We start from the raw sequence: 18,246 nt of genomic DNA, 5'->3' as shown, positions 1-18,246 counted from the left end.
AAATATCCGTCTCAGTTCATTAAGAATACTATACAGAAGTTGTAAAGGGGCTGAAAAACGCTCCAACGTTAATCCAATCCATTCTTCCTCAAAATAATAGTTAGTTCTTTCTTATCAAAACCAATTAACCCGTCGCCTTAAGCATATTTTTTTTTCTAGCACAGATATCATTTTAATTTTTTAACTCATAATGAACTCAGTGCTCAGTTTAATAATAAGATTCCTTTAGATTCAGGGTGTTAACCATATAGTCTGTTTATTCTGTCGATCAGGTTGTAATTCTTGTTATCCACTGAGTGATCACTGAATTATGACCACCTACCTAATACTTCGTAGGTCCTCCTTTTGCCCTCAGTACAGCAGCTCTCCGACGTGGCATTGATTCAACAAGATGTCGGAAGCGTTCGGGAGGTATGGCCAACCAAGCTGTTTGTAATGCGGTCAGTTATGGAGGTGATTGGTGTATCCAGACGCCTGATATGCCTTTCCATAGTGTCCCACAAGTGATCTATGGGATTGATATCGGGAGAGATTTCGGAGGCCAATCGATATGCTGGAAGTCAGAACTAGATTCCTCAAACCATTCATGCACAACAAGTGCCCGATGGCTCGGCGCATTTTCATCTTGGAAGACACCATCGCCATTCGGGAAAAAGTGTAACATAGCGGGGTGTACACAGTCAGCAAGCAGTTGACGATAGCGGAGACCACTGATACGTTGTTCCACATGTACCAGGGGTCCAAGTTCCTGCCAGTGAAACATGCCTCACACCATACAACCGCCTCCACTGACCTCACTTTTGATACCATGCATGATGGATGAAGAGCCTCATGTTGTTGAGGCCAAATCCGTACATGACCATCCACGGTGTGGAGTAAATAACGTGACTCATCTTCTTCATGAACCAGTCTTCTAACGTCCAACTTGTATGCTCTTTGCACCAGGCGAGTCTTTTGCGCCGATGAACCTTGGTTAGGAGAGGATGCCGTAGGGTCGTCTGCTGGTATAGTGCGAGCGTGCGACGCATGGTCATGCTAGATATTGTTCCGGGTGACCCATGTTGTATTGGGTAGTCAACTCTTCAACATTGCTGCGCCTGTTCGCTCACCTCTAACATCAACCTTTCGCTGACCTTTGCAATTTTGCCATCGGGTTGTTTGATCATTTTGACGCCAGTCCCGGTACACTTTAACTACGGCGGCTCTCGAACACCCCACCAGTTCAGCCGTTTGGGAAATCGAGGTACCAGCTCGTCGAGCACCCACAATCTGTCCTTTATCAAAGTCTGATAAATCCTTCCTTTTACCCATCACCTCGGAATTTTACTACCTACTGAACCATTGACACCTTATCTATGCTACGTAGGTCGACTAACTCCGCACTCTCGTGCCTCACGTGGTCAACGGGCCGCATTCAGTTTTCATAGGAGTGGTCATAATTCAGTGATCACTCAGTGTATTTATAAATCTTAAATGTGTGGATTGATTTAATCTAATCTTTGTTGCTAAACTATCTTCTAACGTTGTTTTTAATCTTTTTGTCGAAATAGTTCGGTAGCTTTTATTAATACTAGACTTTCTTGTGGAATGTTTAATTTTGATAAGAACCAGATCATAAATAATCTACAGGAGTGTTGCGTCATATATGCATAATACACCCATTGTCTTCACCCTGTATGTATGTCCGTCCGCATGTAACAACTCAACTCTCAGTGTGTAGATCTACATGAAATTTTATATTTGTGCTTTGGAAAAGATTAATCGGGAGATTCCAAATTTCATTAAAATTGGACTAATAGAAATCCGGCAATTATTATTTGTATTTTTCATGCATAATCACGTGTGCTTTGAGTTTTGGACCTCATTTCCACGAAGGGGTTCGGCTATTAGAGGAAAAGCTCTTTTCATAGATTGTTATGTATTATAGTGTTGTTTATTTTTTTGAAATATTGCTTGGTTCCTTTTTGAATTATTTTATACGCAAAATTGTCTCCTTGAGTATCATTGATTATTTATTTGTACTTTTAATTTTAAGACGTTTTAAAAGCTCGTTGCATTCGGGACTGTAGCTATAAAACTAAAACTATAAAACTTGTGCTACTGTAGCTATAAAACATAATTGTTGCCGAGCCGCTTGATCACGAGTTGTCTCAGTATAGCACTATATATCTTAAATTTTTTTTTAAAAAAAGTGGAGAAGTAAATAAATACATACTTGAAGCATCGCTATAATATTCACATACATTTCATCTACTTTTATAGTCTTTCTGTAAACAAATATCTAATTTCACGATAAATTTTGAAATATCTGACGAAGTTTCGTATAATTTCTCCCAATTACCCTCGAAGCGTGTCTTTCATCGTAGGTGGTGTTTTAAACTCTGAAGGCTAAGATATACCATCTTTAATTTTAAACCACTGACCAGAAAGAAGGCAATCAACGAGAGGCAAGCTGATGAATAGCTGTTGCTCATAAACTGACGCAGTGACATTGCTAATTTTCACAACTGACAATAACACGAACACTTAAATCTCTATTTGAATTTAAAATCAAATATGCCGGCTTGCCAAAAACAAAAGATCTTTGATTTTGATCTCTCTATTACTAATAAAAGCTACACATTCGGCCCTTCCTATATTGGGCTCGTTATTTGAATGCGCAAACGGGTATTTTGCTTTCCCCCCCTTCTGTTTTATAAAATGACGCATTTACAATTTCGGTCTACGTCATCTATGGCAAAAAAGAAAGAAAAAAGTAAAATAACACAATACAGAACTGGTGGAGTAATCTCGCTGTTCTTGAACTAAGGGTAATTTGCTTTCTTTTTCATATTTCTTATCCTTTCTCTTCCTTCCTGAAGTATGTAATTAATATTCTATTTCTGCAATGTCTGCAACGTGGTCTACGCTATCTGGTTATGTTATCACATTTTTTTTCCCGCATTGTTTGTTCCTGGTATATTACTTTTACATACGCAGTCATATACTGGAAAATATTAGATTTTTTTTTCTATATTTAGAGGGGGAAACACAGAGATCTGAGAAGTAAGTTACTACAAAAATTGTTTTGCAACTAAACCATTGACTATGGATTCTAAGTAATGGTGCCGGTCAAAGTTTGTGGGTTGAATATCAAATTCTCAAGTAATAAAAGTATCTTATTCATATGTATAAGGCATTAAAACTTTAACCCTAAATACGTAACACAATTAAAACATTTTCTGTTAACAATAAGACTAATTCTTTTCTACAAAATAGACTGATATAAAGACTGCAAAAATCGCAAATCTCGAATTGCATTTTTCGTCATGAAAAATGGCTGTAAATCTACTGTAATGGCCATAGCTTCCAAATTCCAACTGGTTCCTGGAAGAGGTTTATGTACGATGTATTTAGAATGAACTTAAGGGTATGTAGTTTTCTAGAACATCTTTAGGATATGTACGAAACATTATTTGAAGGATGTAGAGTGGAGGAAACCATGGAATCCTCCTCCCTTCTAATGTCAGTGTGGCTCGTATATTGTTTTATCCAGGTCTGTTTGACTAGTTGCCAGGGGCCCTGAAACTAGTCAAACAGACAAAGCTGCATTAATATTGTGGGACCCTGGCCCAGGGTCCCACAGTATTAATGCAGCTTTCTTGCAGAAAAGTGTAGTCAGTTTGGAATTCACATTTATATTAAAAAGCGGTCCCAACGAGGATCCTCGAGGAACGACTATAGGAAAGAATAATTCGCTTGATGAACCATTTTAAATAAATAAAAATAATAATTCTGTTTATACTCCGGGAGGGCTGCATAGGGTCAGAGGAATTTACGAGATGGACAGAACAAGATAGTGACAGTATTTAGCAGTCACATGAGCTAGAACTACAGTCAGTTCAACCAAGGGTATTGATGTACCGTTGTTTGGCCAATCAACTACCTAAGTGATTGCTTTAGATTTATAGATTAGACCTGTCGACGCACATTTTTTTTTTCAATTTTTTTTTCTTTATTCAAATGATAGAGGACGCTGGCCATGATATATTTGTGTTTAGTTCTTCGTTTCTCTATCCGGATCGTATAGGGATATCCATTGACATTTTGCTGGGTAGCAGTCCATGAATGAAATGCGACCATTTTCGGAATGTACAAGGTTTGTATGTCTGGATTTGCTCCCTCGGGAGGTGCATTGCGAGTTTTTACCCTGCTGAGGGAGATTGCCATTCTGGTTTCCTTTTGTTTTTATGATTTTAATTTATCATACAGTAAGTGGATTTAGACATTGTTCCTTCTTTATTTGGATTTAACTGTTTAACCTGGTTCATTTTTATTTTCTATATGGGAATAGGTATAAACGCTTTCTGGTCAAATTATTATGACCATGGAGGGTTAGGCTATATGCAAAAATATGAAAATCGAAGAGGACACATGGTGTACACAGAAAAGCACCATAACACCTCATGAATCTACTGGTGCCCAAATCAATTCACGGTCAAACAACGGAATAATTAACCCATGAATTTAATGAGGGATATTACAAAGTATCAGCACGTGCATCGCATCGTGAGAAGGTACTAAGAATATGTAGGGTTCTTTGTAATAGGAGGCCTTGACACTAACCATAAAATTCGGCTTTTTTTGTGCCAAGTATGGATGCAGAAGGCAAATCTTGTGGTCCGATTAGTTTCGATTTACCCTTTTCAGCACCGATGAAAGAGCGCACATGTGAAGGAAGCCATATGAGGCAGAACTGAATAGATCATAATGATAATAAAGCTTGGTTTGGTCCTTTCTTCTAACACGAAGAAGACTGTATCCTATAAAACCTTGAGGAAAAAATCTTGGCTTGAAAAGCCAGCACTTGTTTTAGACGTGGTGTTAATGTCTGATGCCCTATTAAAATTTCGAATTTTATCTAATTAACTTTTAAATACGAATGAAAACATTTGTAAAACGTGGCAAACATACAGAAAGGACAATGAGCAAAGGAATATTTCGATAATCAATTCCAAAATTGATTATTAATTTTGGAATTTGGAGACGCGACATCAGAAAGGTTTCCATATTTTTGTTATGAGACATCTTTGAAAATTCTTTTCAGATAACAAAAATCAATTTTTAAAATTATTAGATAAGCATTATTAATAGTTTTTAGTCTGAAAGAATCATTGGTGTTATCGGGAAATTAAACTTCCTTAAATTAATCTTGAGTTGAACTTAAACACGAATTTTACTGCAGTGGAAAAAAGAATATTTAAATCTCACGAGTGTTGTTTATATATCATAAACAATAAGTAACCCCAACACTGGGAGGCTATATATCATGAACAACGAGGGATCAACACCGGAAGACCTTACTGTTGATGGTATATAGACAAGAACTCATCTGCAAAGCTTCGGATGGTGTTGATGGATTACTTATCCAGAATATAGATTTTATTTTTAATATTTCAACTCTGATTATTATTTTACAAATTTTTTTTTTCATCCTTGCGTGGTTTCATCGATGCTAGTAGCACTCCACCAATGAAGCTACTGATGTTGTGCACGACATTGGATTCTATTTGAGAATTTCTATTTATAGAAAGCAGGCAATGTTTATGAAAACAGTACGTAATACGAAATGTTTTTCTGAAGAATACGCAATAGTGCTGTATTTGCAAACTGAAGGAAAAAGAATCGCGTTAACTCAAGGAGGCAGTCATTTAAAACAGTTCTCACGTTTGGACAACTGACCTCTAACAACTACGTTTTAAGACCCACCCATTTTTAAGAAACTTTCCTTATTGACGAAGGAAGTACGTCAGTGAGATAGGACATTTACCACCTGACGCACATATCGTACCCTCGAGACAACAGTAAATCTATTCAGTTCTGCGCTATTCTTGCTAAACAGAACCTGGTCGGTAACTGAAGAAAATAATTATAATAAGTTGTTTTGCATGATGGCAGGTTTTGGAAAATGGATTAAGGGCAGTTGACATAAACCAAGAAAAAAGTTTCTCACTTCTACTTTTACTAGGGTTATACATTACGTTACAATAACGTAAGGTAGCAAACAACATTACGTTAATTGCAAGCTATTTTTAATTCAATGTGCTTGATGAGGAACATTGATACGCTATCTGTCTAGCACTTTGTCTGAGTTGCGGGTTTGTCCCCTTTCTCGGAAGCCATCGTCAAATTAATCAAGTCCAATGTGTCTCTCGCTCCGAAAGGGGGAAAAAAGCTGACACTTCTCGCGGGCCCTAGCAGTGGACAGTTCGTGTAGGAAAGACCTGGGTTCGATCCTTGTTGAGACACATTCGTACTTTACTCGCGTTAGTTGGTCTCAATGGTTGCGTGGTTTTGTTTACAGGGGTTTTTAATCCTGTAAAACATGCAAACCAGCCGTAGAACACACGACGTTTACAGAATTCAGACGCCTCATAGCCTTGTTTATTTTAGTACAAAACAAACTGAATCATTTTCGGAGCCAGGGAAAATTAACCTAGCTTTTGTAAAGGAAGGAGAATCTTCTCCGATGTTTCCAACAAATGTCTTCATCGATCTCTTGAATGCTGTGTGTGGATTACTGATAGGAGAAGGTCCTTATAAAAAATCTTGGGGATTAAGGTCTACTGAATACGTTGGTTAAGATTGACTATTACTGATATCCTATTCTTTTGGTTGGCATTTTAGGTCTTGTTTTTCATGTAGATAGGCCTCACGGGGTAGCACAATGGATATAATTACCGTCCTTTCCACACCGGATGGCAAATGTACTGGTTCGAATCCCATCAACGACACGAGGAATTTTTATGGTCTTTTTTTCACAACTTTAATTAGGCAGTCTTAGGCGAGGGTTGCTTGGTTTTCTCTTGGAAACTCGAGATTTTTCGTCCAGCAAAGAAGCAAATCGACACAGAAAACATGCAGTTTACAACACAATATGCTGTCACCTTATAGCCTTAGCTGCTTTGACACTTAACAAACATGTTAATTCATATAGATATTGTTCTTGTTAACCTGAAGAAGAAATTGGAAATTTCCGAAACTTATTTTACAATAAGCATCTTTCCTATTACACCTTTTTCTCCGATGGCATAAACTTAGAAGCAAATGTTTCCACCTATGAATGTAAAAGGAAGCGACAATAGTAGCGGTAACGTAAATGAAAAATACACCATCCTACCAAAAGTCAGTGGACAACCCTCTGCATGAAACTGCGCTTGATTACAAATATAAATGAGATTAGCAGTTAGCGCAGAATTCATTTCAAATGTGTACCCAGAACGATGAACACACGAAAAGAGCTAAGAGAGTTTCGGAGAGAAATGGCAGTTGGATCGTGTGGAGAAAATGTGTTTAGCTCTGGAAGTAAACATTCCCAATTCGAAGATGAGCAGCTTTTTGAAGAGATGGCAATCCTGAGGTGATATTGAGCCCTACGACTAGGGTTGCATAAAATAAAGAATGCTAGGAGTATAAAATATTTAAGGGTGTCTATAAGATTCTTTAGCAACAAATCTCAATCTTCCACCAACACAGACCTTAGCTCACCAAGGGAACGAGGAGCTTGCTGTCGGCGTGCAATACGTGCGCCCCACACATTTTTCGATCAGATTTAAGTCTGGTGATCGTGCTGACTACGGCATTCGTTTGATAAAATCAGTTTCAAGATATTCCTCCACCTCTTGAGCTCCATACGCAGTGGCCTTGTCGTGCGTGCATGAAAAGAAAATTTAGGCCAACCGCATCCCTAAAAGGTCGCACATAGTTTTCGAGGATCTGTTCTCATTGCCTCTGCACAGTTACAGTGTAGTAACGTTTGCCGCCTTGTTCCCCGTCCCTAGGCTCTAATGAGCCTGGGGACGGGGTGCCAGATGAAACATCCCCTGGTGGCAGAGTGGCCTGTCTTTTTTTTTTTTTTAGATTTCATTTAATACAGAATATATGGTGGAGATGGACACTTGTCTAGGTGCCACTATGGGCAATTATATACAGTGCACAGTTACGGTAGCCCCATCACTAACATAAGGAAGGGCTCGCCGTTGATCATTATTCCGCTCCACAGGAGAGACGCCTCCACAGTAAATGCCCCTTTCTCTGATGTTCGAGGTTTGGCACCGCATTCCTCGTTATATCCAGGTGAAATAACATCTAGAATCTGTCTGTAGACTAAACGAGGCTCTTCAGAAAACAGAACTGTATCCCATTTGTTAGGCTCCAAGTCGTGTGTTCATGGCACCGGTTTCGTCGAGCTCGGTGGCGTTTCGAGGTTAATGGGATACAAACCACTGACTTCCTTGCGTCGAGTCCACTTGAATTGAGCCTTCTTAAACAGTCCGGTTGAAAATGTTTTCACCTTCGGCCATAGCAACCTCAAGAGACAGCTGGGACATCGTAGGGATCCGTCTTGCTGTTAGAGCCAGATAGCAATCTGTTCTAGTTAATGCAGCCTTCTGGCGACCTTGGCCAGTTCTTCTTGTAATGGTTCCTGCCTCCTGAAACTGCTTCCATAGTGCCGAGACAACACTGAGTACCGCCTGTGACTGCCCAACTTCAAGTCGTCCAACGGCCCGCCATCTCAAAGAATCATCCAAACAACGAATACTGGAGATGTGACTATCCCACTGAGCAAGCCAGAAAACGGGAATGAAGTGATGTGGTCGCAACCCATGTTTTTATTTTAATTACGAATAATAACGAATAATTTAAATAATGTGCGGCTTTGCAAGGATATTTGGTCTTGGAATTTGCATTCCAGGATGCCTATTATTTCAAATATTCGCATTCGGCGACACTGTTCACAATCAAATATTCATGAAAAGCATTCTGTCCTGTTACTTTTGTCGAGCAGTGTTAAAAGCACACGTTTGCCAAGGTCTTTTGAGATTAACTACCCAGTTAATGTCTTTCAAAGTGAAAAAACGTGTTAAGAGCTTACCAGTGGGATAGCTACGCTATTAACAAGAGCTTAATTACTGTATTAATTATCTCGCTTCTCCTTATGGTTTTTTTTTATCGCCCTATGCGTACTGGTACCAGGTGCGTGGATCGGTTATGCGCGTTTAATATTAATGGTCGAGAAACTCTGATCGTACAGGTGTTCAGTATCGGGGTTTATGCAGTTCCTTGTAGGTGTTTTCTAGGAGTTTCCTGTCTAAGGTCTCTGTACTTCTTGATCTTTTCCACGTAGGTTTTCTGGAGATTACTGGTGCTGCCCACGGCTATGCCAATCACCTAGGTAAATTTTCTTGTCAGTGAGGGTTATGCCCGTTCTTATGACGTGGTTCCAGTATAATTTGTGTTTGGGGGTCTGTAGTGTAAAGTGTATTTAGGGTCATACGGCACCAGGGGTTTCCCCCATCTCCGCGTTGTTTACATTGTGATGGGTGTGCCAGTTTGCTGGAAATGCCAGAGATTTAAAAGTGTATGGATATTGTTCATATGTAGTGTCGTGTACCGTTGTTCATCTGGTCATTTAGCCGCTGGACCCCTACTGAGGCCCAACCTTGCCCCACTTTCGCCCCGTGGAGGCAGACCAGGTACACCAGTATTATAATTAATTTACTCTGGCAGGTCCTGCCACCTAATTTCCTGAGATTTCAGTGGCTAGGACCTTAAAAAAAAAAAAAAAAAAAAAAAATTCTCACGTTGTATGTTGATCACATACATGTTTCCCGGTTTTAAGGGGTTGCATTTGAAAATTTAATGGCCGAGGAGAGGGCGAAATAATTTAGAGAAGCTAGAATTTTGGTGTGGGTCTTGCGCTGGCATAGAGATAGAGAGGGGAGGAGACTGAAGGCTAGGGGGGGGAATAGCTAGGAAAGACTGGGGTCAATAGAGTAGACGACCCCAGCATGTGTCAGTGGGGCATGCCCATGCCCCACCAGAGAGAAAGATGTGGGATGGCAGGGGGAAGGCAACAAGAAGGCTGTCGCCTCCCCCTCTGCCAGGGAAGGGAGGAAAGTGTGCCCGGCAAGGGAGCCGGCACAGGTCGCCATATGGCCTGGCGGATGCATGTCTGCTTGAGTCAGGTCCTTGTTGTCCCATCCGTGTGTAGGTTCCTGTCTGTGGTTGTCACTTGGCAGCAGGACAGGTGCCTTAGTCAGGTCCGTAGTTGTGGGTATTTAGTCCAGTCTGTACTTATGTCTCTATCTGGAGTCATGGTCATTAGTTATTGGATCCTGGGTCCATTAGTTGGATCCGAGTTTGTCGAGTCCGGGTGTTTTTTTTTTTTTTTTTTTTAATGCTGTTTCTTCCTGGGATGCAATCCCTTTGTGGATTGTCTTGATGGTGACTGTCCGTGCACCTTATATGGTTGTTTGCAAAGTCATATATTGTGGGCCTGAGAAACGCTATTGTGGCTGTGGGGGCGTAAGAGTATACCTTCTGTGAAAAAGATCTTGTGCAAAGTTTGCCAGTGCTTTGTAGCTATGCTCTTCCTCCAATAAGCGTTCCTCTTGATTCTCTGGTACATAATGTAATTCTGTAATTAGTCGGCATCGGAGGTCTTCATAAAGCTTGCAGTGGTACATTAAATGCTCCCACGTTGCCACAATGGCAGAGGGCAGTGTTGCTCAGTCCAAAGGTCATTAGTTTGAATCTGATGGCGCCGTCGCCAGTTAGGAGGTACGTGGCCAGCAATCCTGGGGAGAGTCAGCTTGGGAATTTTGGGTATACGGCCGAGACAGTTGGGAGGAATTTTCGCGTTATTTGCCCTTTTGTTGAGTTTTGCCACCGTGTTTGCCAGGTTTGCTGAAGATGTACAGTTAGTCTTCTTTTCTCTATTTTCGGTTCGCTGGCTACATTTAATGTGAAATTTAGGCAGGTATCCGGTATGCCTCTGGAAAGGCTGTAGAGGAGTCCACTGCGTATCACTTCCAGGTCCAAGGGGAGGGCACCCGTGAGCACCTGAAGCGAGTGTGTACTCACTGTTTTGCAAGCTCGTGAGATAGTCAGTAAGATGTACCTCTGTATGGTTTCTAGTTTTCTTTTATTAGTTGCAGTGGTTGCTTTCTTGTACCAGACACCCGAGGCATAGAGGATGACTGGCAGGAACACAGTTTTGTGAAAAAGAGCAAGGGTTTTCTTCTTTATGCCCCAGTCCTTGCGGGTGATTCTTGCAAATAGTGACGAGTAATTTCTGATTTTATTTCTGAGATAGTTAAGATGGGGAGTGAAGGATAGGTTTCTATCAAGGACAACCCCAAGAAATTTCATTTCTGTGGTCAGCTTGACGGTCTGTAGTACGTCCTGAGGTTCATACTTGTAATTCAGTATATTTTCATTGATCAACTGGTATTTCTTCCCTATTTTCTGATGTATTATCTTGCGCCCTGGTCGTGCTTTTGAGTATACTGCGTCTGGGTAACAACCCTGCATCCCGTGGTGATGTGCTGGAATTTTTCTTGGGCAAGGTGCCACATCGACATGTGTTGTCTATCACTGCTGGCTCCTTGGCGATTTATTTCCTGTAGTTTTCTGGTGTCGGGGAAGAGCCTCACGCTGTTGAGCCATACATGTGTTGGAAGCCACTTTATCTATGTAGTTTTTCGAGAGGCCGTTGTAGTGCCGCCTTTGTCCGTCTGGGTGGATGGGATCTTTGAGGTTGAGCGAAGTTTGCATTTTGTCTATCTTCCTTATGGCCTGGTAGATTGGCTCTGTTTTACTGGAGGTAACCCGTCAGGTTTTTAATCGCTTTATTCTGTTGTTCGATGAGGTCTGTCCAACCTGTTTCTTCTTTCTGTTACTGTAGTCAGTCTCTCGATGTCTGACCTCGAATGGCGTTGGCGGCTCTTCGTCATCATTGTCCTAGTCTTTCTTATAATCTCCTTCAACTCGGTGTTAATCCATTCCATGATCCCGAAGGAGTACGTTAGTACTGGAACTGCGAAGGTGTTTATGGCTTTGACCTTGTTCCCTCCATTTATCTGTACTTTTAGCAGGCTTCTGAGTCTCTAATAGTATTTCTTAGTTAGGCGAGCCTTAATCTCCTTATGTGTTCTAGATGTTCGGCTTGCATCATCCCCAGGTACTTAAGTTTCTCCATCTCTTATGGCTTCTATCTTTTTTCCGGTCTTCATCTCGTAGTTTCGCCCGACGGATTTCTCCTGATGCAATCCATGGGGTCTCGCATTTGTCTAGTCCAAATTCCATCGTAATGCCAGTGCGGAACCCTTCGGTGTTCCGGAATAGTTGTTAAGAGTTGCTTCTCGGTTGCTGCCTAGAATTTGATATGTCCATGTACACCAGGTGCGAGAGATTGTGACTTCTGTTTCCTATCGCTAGTCGGCGGATCCATCGATTCTCCCGTTCCCGACTAACTTGATTTCATGTGATTCCACCACAGTTCTGGCTACGTATGGTCTTCCTGTAACCATTATTACAGCCGGTGGTAAACAGCGTCCGTCGATGTCAGTCAGCGGACTTCGACGGACGCGGATCATGTATTTTCAGGTAAATTCGTCCATTATTTCTAGGCTGGGCAGTTCAAATGGAGCAGTATAATAATAATAATATTCTTTAATAAATTAAATGGTATACATTTTTAATTCCTTGCACAGATAACCCGAGGAATCTTACAAAAAATTCACTATACAAGTGACCAATCACAAAAATACAAAATAACCATTGAAGACAAAATATCTGAAGAGGGAATTAACCTTAATAACAAAACAAGACTACAAATTAAGCCTAATATAAAATGACATCGGCATACTAGGACCGGCACTTGCACACCTGTCCTTTACATACAGTAAGATTGCCCAAGATGTCATCTCGATATGATTTGTCAATCGACCATAGGTCCAAGTCGATGTTGAGCGAATTGTGTCCAAAGTCACATTTGGGAAGTGTCTATTGAAACTCCAGGAGCCTTGAACACAAAGAGGGGGGTACTGCGGAGGTGACTTTCTTGACGCTGGTGGGAGGTGCGTCCGACCAAATTTCTACGGCATAGGAGATCTCGCTACTGAAGTACGTTTCTAGGTATGTCCTGATTATTTGTTTATTGTGAGTTCTGTATAAATCTATTTTCATTTCCCAGAAGGCTTGCAAGGCTTTGGAATGCTGGGCTTGGATTTGTTGTTTAAAAGTGAGTTTCGCGTCCAGGATTACCCCTAGGAACTTGACACTGTCTGTGGGAGTCGGAACCTTTCTTGCTAATTCCGGAAATAAGGTATCAGCGGGCGTCATGCGACTTGGAGAAAAGATGAGGTAGCTTGACTTCTGGGGATCCAAAGACCAAAAAATGTCGCATGTTGGCAGAAAGTAAAGTCTTGAGATAGTTGTTTAAAGTTTCTGAGAAAGTTTGTCTTTCTTGTGGATCAACAACCTGGCGTTTGCATGGCAAGTAATATACAATATCATCAGCATACGACAAGAACGCTGGAACTTGATCCATAAGTGGAATGAATATTGCAGCGAATAGCAGAGCTGGGAGAGAACCACCTTGTGGGATTCCTACTTCTGCGCTTTTACAGACTGTGCTGTTATTACATGTGAAGTGAAGCATTCTCCTAAGTAAAAGACTTGAGGAGCTTGAGTGTATTGCCGGATATCCCGTAGAAATTATTTAGTAATGCAAGGAGGGATGTGATTTGGACTGAGTCGAATGCAGATTTCATGTCCAGAAAAATGGTGTGTAGCTGCTCATTGTCATTCCATGCGTGAAGTATTTTCTGCGATAAAGACTGTATACAGGTTATAGTAGATCTGGTGAATGGGTATGATCTGGCCTATGCGCAAAGATTGCGAGTGCACCGTCATTATAGATGCACTTCTCGAGGCACTTCAGGAAGGGAGAGGCGATTGATATTGGCTTGAAGTCCGCAAGTGCTTTCGCATGAGGCTTTTTTTGGAATTGCTACTACTGTCAATCAGCTTGCAGGCGCCTGTCCCTGTTTGAGTATTTTGTTATAGAGGTGGGTGAGCTCTCTGCTGATGAAGTAGAAAGCAATTTTGAGACTAAACAGTATTGCTTCAGGTTCTATGGTGGACTTCGCAGGTAGTGAGTTTATCTTCATTATCTGTTCTTCAGAAATTTCGATGTTGCTGGTAGTTGAAGAAATGTCGAGCGCTTCAATTCAAGGATATACTTCAGACACTCTGTGATCTCTCTTAAAACGCAGCACGTGGTCACACCATTCCTGGACATCCAAAGCTATGGGGGTGCAGGTATGACTTGTTGACCACACACGTTTGCCTCTGGACCGCTGGCCGTTCATGAAAGTGTCAATAGCGGATTGTTTGATATTCTGTAATTTCGTCCTTGCTTTGGAGAATTTGGCATATGACTCTTCTGAAGGCGACCTTGTAGGAAGCGTGGGCCGCCTGTTTTTCCTTGAAGGCCTTAGTCAGGAGGTCATTCCACCATTGCTTCGAGTGGGGACTAAGGATGCAAGTTTTGAACACTACAGACCTTGCAATGAATTCCATCCATCTCGAAAGCCAGTACACAGATTCACTGATGTTAAGCTCTGCCAGTATGTTCCATGGGTAATGTTGAAAAAGGGTGGTTATGGAGATATTCTATATACATTTTAATGTTGATGTATATAGAATCTCAGTGGCGTGCGGTACCTACGGGTTATAAATTAATTTAAGATCTTGAATCATGCTCTACTACCAGAATCGGTCTGTTTTTTGTTGATAACTGAGGTCAAGATTATCCTTAGAACGTTCCGAAACCACGTATAGGAACCAAGTCAGAAAGATCAACTTCAGAAGAATGAAGATATTTTGTCTATCATCCTGGGTTCGATTCTGATTGCAGAGTGAAATCAAGAAATAATTCACATTGGGAACTATTTCCCAATTTCAAGTTCGCATGATTTCCGTAGCATTCCAGTTTTTCATCCCTCAAAGCAAGAAACAGTTTAAGAAAACCAATAGAATGCAAAAAGTATCGAAACAGAATGTATATTTCTCATAAATTGTACTGCATGTAGGGCCCTGTTTCTGAAGAACCTTGTACCTGCGTCTGTACTCTTTGGAGGGTAATGCAACTCCAAAAATTAATTTTGTTGAATTATTAGTACTAATTGCGTTACGTGGCACCTTGTGTGACGTACATAGTGATAGTACAGAAGCAATATGTTTACAAACATTCATCATAACTTATGTGGGAGGGAACTATGGTAAAAGCTGTCTACAATCCGAATTTCCATCACTGTTGACTTATAATGAAGTCTAGGAATAAAGTTCTAGAAATAGGATTTCCTGACCAAGTAATTACATCCTTCAATGACTTTTTCGGATTACTGGAGTTTCATTAAAAAGAGAAAACGTAGTAGCTGTGAGCTGGAGACCAATAACTGTTTTCTATACAGATTTGTAGAGAGGAACTCCCCAGTTCTTTTCATGAAAGAGGAAGAAGGAAGTAAAAAATACGAATGTCGTTCGTCATGTCATGAACGGAATTATAATTATTAGCATCGAAGCAAAGCTGACAAACAATAAGGAAAAAAGGGGTTGCTCTAAGATGGGGAAAATAAAAATTCAAGAAATACAAAAAACGATTGCTTTCTTTTCCATGTTAACAGACAGAGAGGAGAAACCAACAGCGTAAAAAATAAGCAAGATTGTTGTTAAAGAACAACAGAACCTCTCGAAATTATTAGATCTACTTATTGGGACGATGTATGCAGAATCAGTTTGAATCTCGTTTGGGACATTCAAGTGGCAGTAGGGAAACATTCGGTGAATGCTTTGTGAGCAGCACCAGGAAAATAATGCAGTTCTTTGCTGTATTTAACATTTAAATTACAGTGTTTATTAATTTTTTTCTTTTGTTTTTGAATTCTTATTTGAATGCAACGAAAACAATCCATTAATGCTTTCTATCCTAAGTCAAACATCTAAGTCGATGAGGTTAAAACGAAAAATTAACTTCCAAGATTAATATTGCTAATTGCTTTATGATGATTTAAAAAGGCCGTTTAGGTTTCCCAAAATCTTCATCTAAATAACTGAGTGTAGCTGTTTATTCGAAACAGAAAATATATGTGAAAGAAAGAACATAACATTAACACTTCCTCTCACTAGAGGGCATCACCGACAAAATGCATTATTTGAACATCAACAGGAAAAGTGAACATGGGGATTATGAAATAGCATGAAACGTTGAAGGAAAGTTAGGAGAAAAAGAACTTAAAGAAATTGGTGTTTATTTGATATTCTAAAGGACACAACAGGGCTTTATTAGTGGTTCACGCTTGCAAAGTAATTTTAATGTGTCAGGGCTGATATTACGATAAAACAAAATCACGTATACGTTCTTTCTTATCTCAAAACAGAAGAAAATCACTATGGAAACGTTGACCATTATCCTAGCAGATGCTGAATAAATCAGAAGTTATTTGATAATTACTCCTTCACTACCGAAGTCAGATCGTTGCTGAACTGGGCACTAAAATGAGTTCCTGCTTCGTTCGCTCTTTTATTTCCATTTGAATACCCTTAGTAAATTGCATCAAGGAAGTAATATGAAAATTAGTGCTTTGCCTGGCCGTATTCCTTTGCTAATGATTCTTAAGAGGGAAAGAATCTTCTCAACACATTTCCTAGATCCACACTCCTCCGCCTCTGTTTTCAGATGGCGATTAACTCTTATAATTTTCGATTGCGTAGTCTGATATTGTGTACGCTGCGCAGTAAAGCAGTGCCTCGTTCGAAAGAAATAAGGAAAAACACTTAAGTTGCGTAATTTTTTGGATTTGGTAATATTCTCAGATATGTGAAATGCTTTGAGCATTAAGATTCATTCGCACACTTCCTTTTTCAAAAGTAATTATTTTCTTACGTATTAATGACGCAAAATAAAATCAGAAATAGACGAATGAAAGGTGTTCTTTCCTTTCACCAAATATACAAACAACAACGATGAATATGGTACTACAAAGAGAATCGAATATACCAATATGAGAGTATCCACGATCTTTTATATCGGAAGAGTATCTCCAGATGATTGATTTTAAGCAGGGGTGGTCAAATATTTCCTCTAATAAGCCGCATATTATATCAAAAATGTGTCATGTTACTACCAAAGACAATATTGAATAATTTGGAAGAGAAATATAGATAAATGTCTTAAAAATACTCTGACTACAGCTGCGTAGATTTTGAATTCGAAAGGAGGCATGATTATTTTAATATTAAAATAACAAGCTTAAACTCCAATTCTCCATCGCTATATACGTCTTTTAGGCCTTAGCGAATTTTACAAAATTTGAGAAAAATCATGAATAAAATGTTCTTTCTTTTTTCTTTTTGATTCCGTAATATTCTGTACACCTATATGCGTATCACTTCATTCAGTTTCATCAACTTGTAGATCCAAAATATAAACGGACACGTTATTTGAAGAGACCTTGAGACTCAGACTACAGCAGCAAAGCAAAGGGCACAAAGTGGCAGGAGTGCTGTGACTCGGGGGAGAACTGGGGAGGGGAAATTCTCCAACGCATCACAGCCTAAAAAAATGTGCAACTTGTGAAATGTTTGCCAAACTCTCTGGAACAGAACATGATCTGACCAGGGAGGATGTCTTTGTGTGTGCCAGGTGCAGAGAGTGTCTAGAAATTAGGCATCAACTTAGCGTTCTACTGGGCGTCTATGAGAGCTTGAGGTGTAGGGTAGATGCCCTCGAAGAAATTAATGAGGGGCCCATCAAGCTCTCAGCTGCCCAACTCAACGCCAGAGCTAACTTGTGGGCATCAGGCAACACAGCGGCAATCTCCAAGGCAGAATGCGCAGGTCCCAAAGGAACTAGTTATTGTTGTTGATTCTGTTGTCAGGGAGACGGGGAATGTATTGTGTAAACAGGATAGATGGAACAGGACGAAGGTATATCTGCCAGGGGAAAAAATTGATGACGTTGTAAAGCATATATCGTCTTTTAAGGGCACAAAAGGTGATATTGTTGTACACGTTGGCACCAATTACATTAAGGGTAGGAGATCTGCAGATTTACTTAACAAATGCGGGTCAATGTTGCAAAAAAAGTCGTGAAATGGGTTAAATTTGAAAGTGTCTGCAATTCTGCTCAGACACGATAGGAGGGAGTACATGATGAGAGCCTTGTGAATCAATTCAGCCCTGGAGGAAATGTGCAAGAATATTTGACGATGTTATCGAGACAGTGTTAGGTGGGTCGGAAAATTGCTAGCGTGGGGGGATTCCCAGACTAAAAGGTTAAAAGTAGCCGCAAGCAGATGTGAAGGTGATTCTTGCACAACTTCTATTAGAATAAGTAGCGACCTGGAGCAAGGGGTG

The sequence above is a fragment of the Mastigoproctus giganteus genome, chromosome 5, assembly GCF_048544385.1.
Source record: "Mastigoproctus giganteus isolate SK-2022 chromosome 5, ASM4854438v1, whole genome shotgun sequence".
NCBI lineage: Eukaryota > Metazoa > Arthropoda > Arachnida > Uropygi > Thelyphonidae > Mastigoproctus > Mastigoproctus giganteus.
This window is presented reverse-complemented; position numbering follows the sequence as displayed.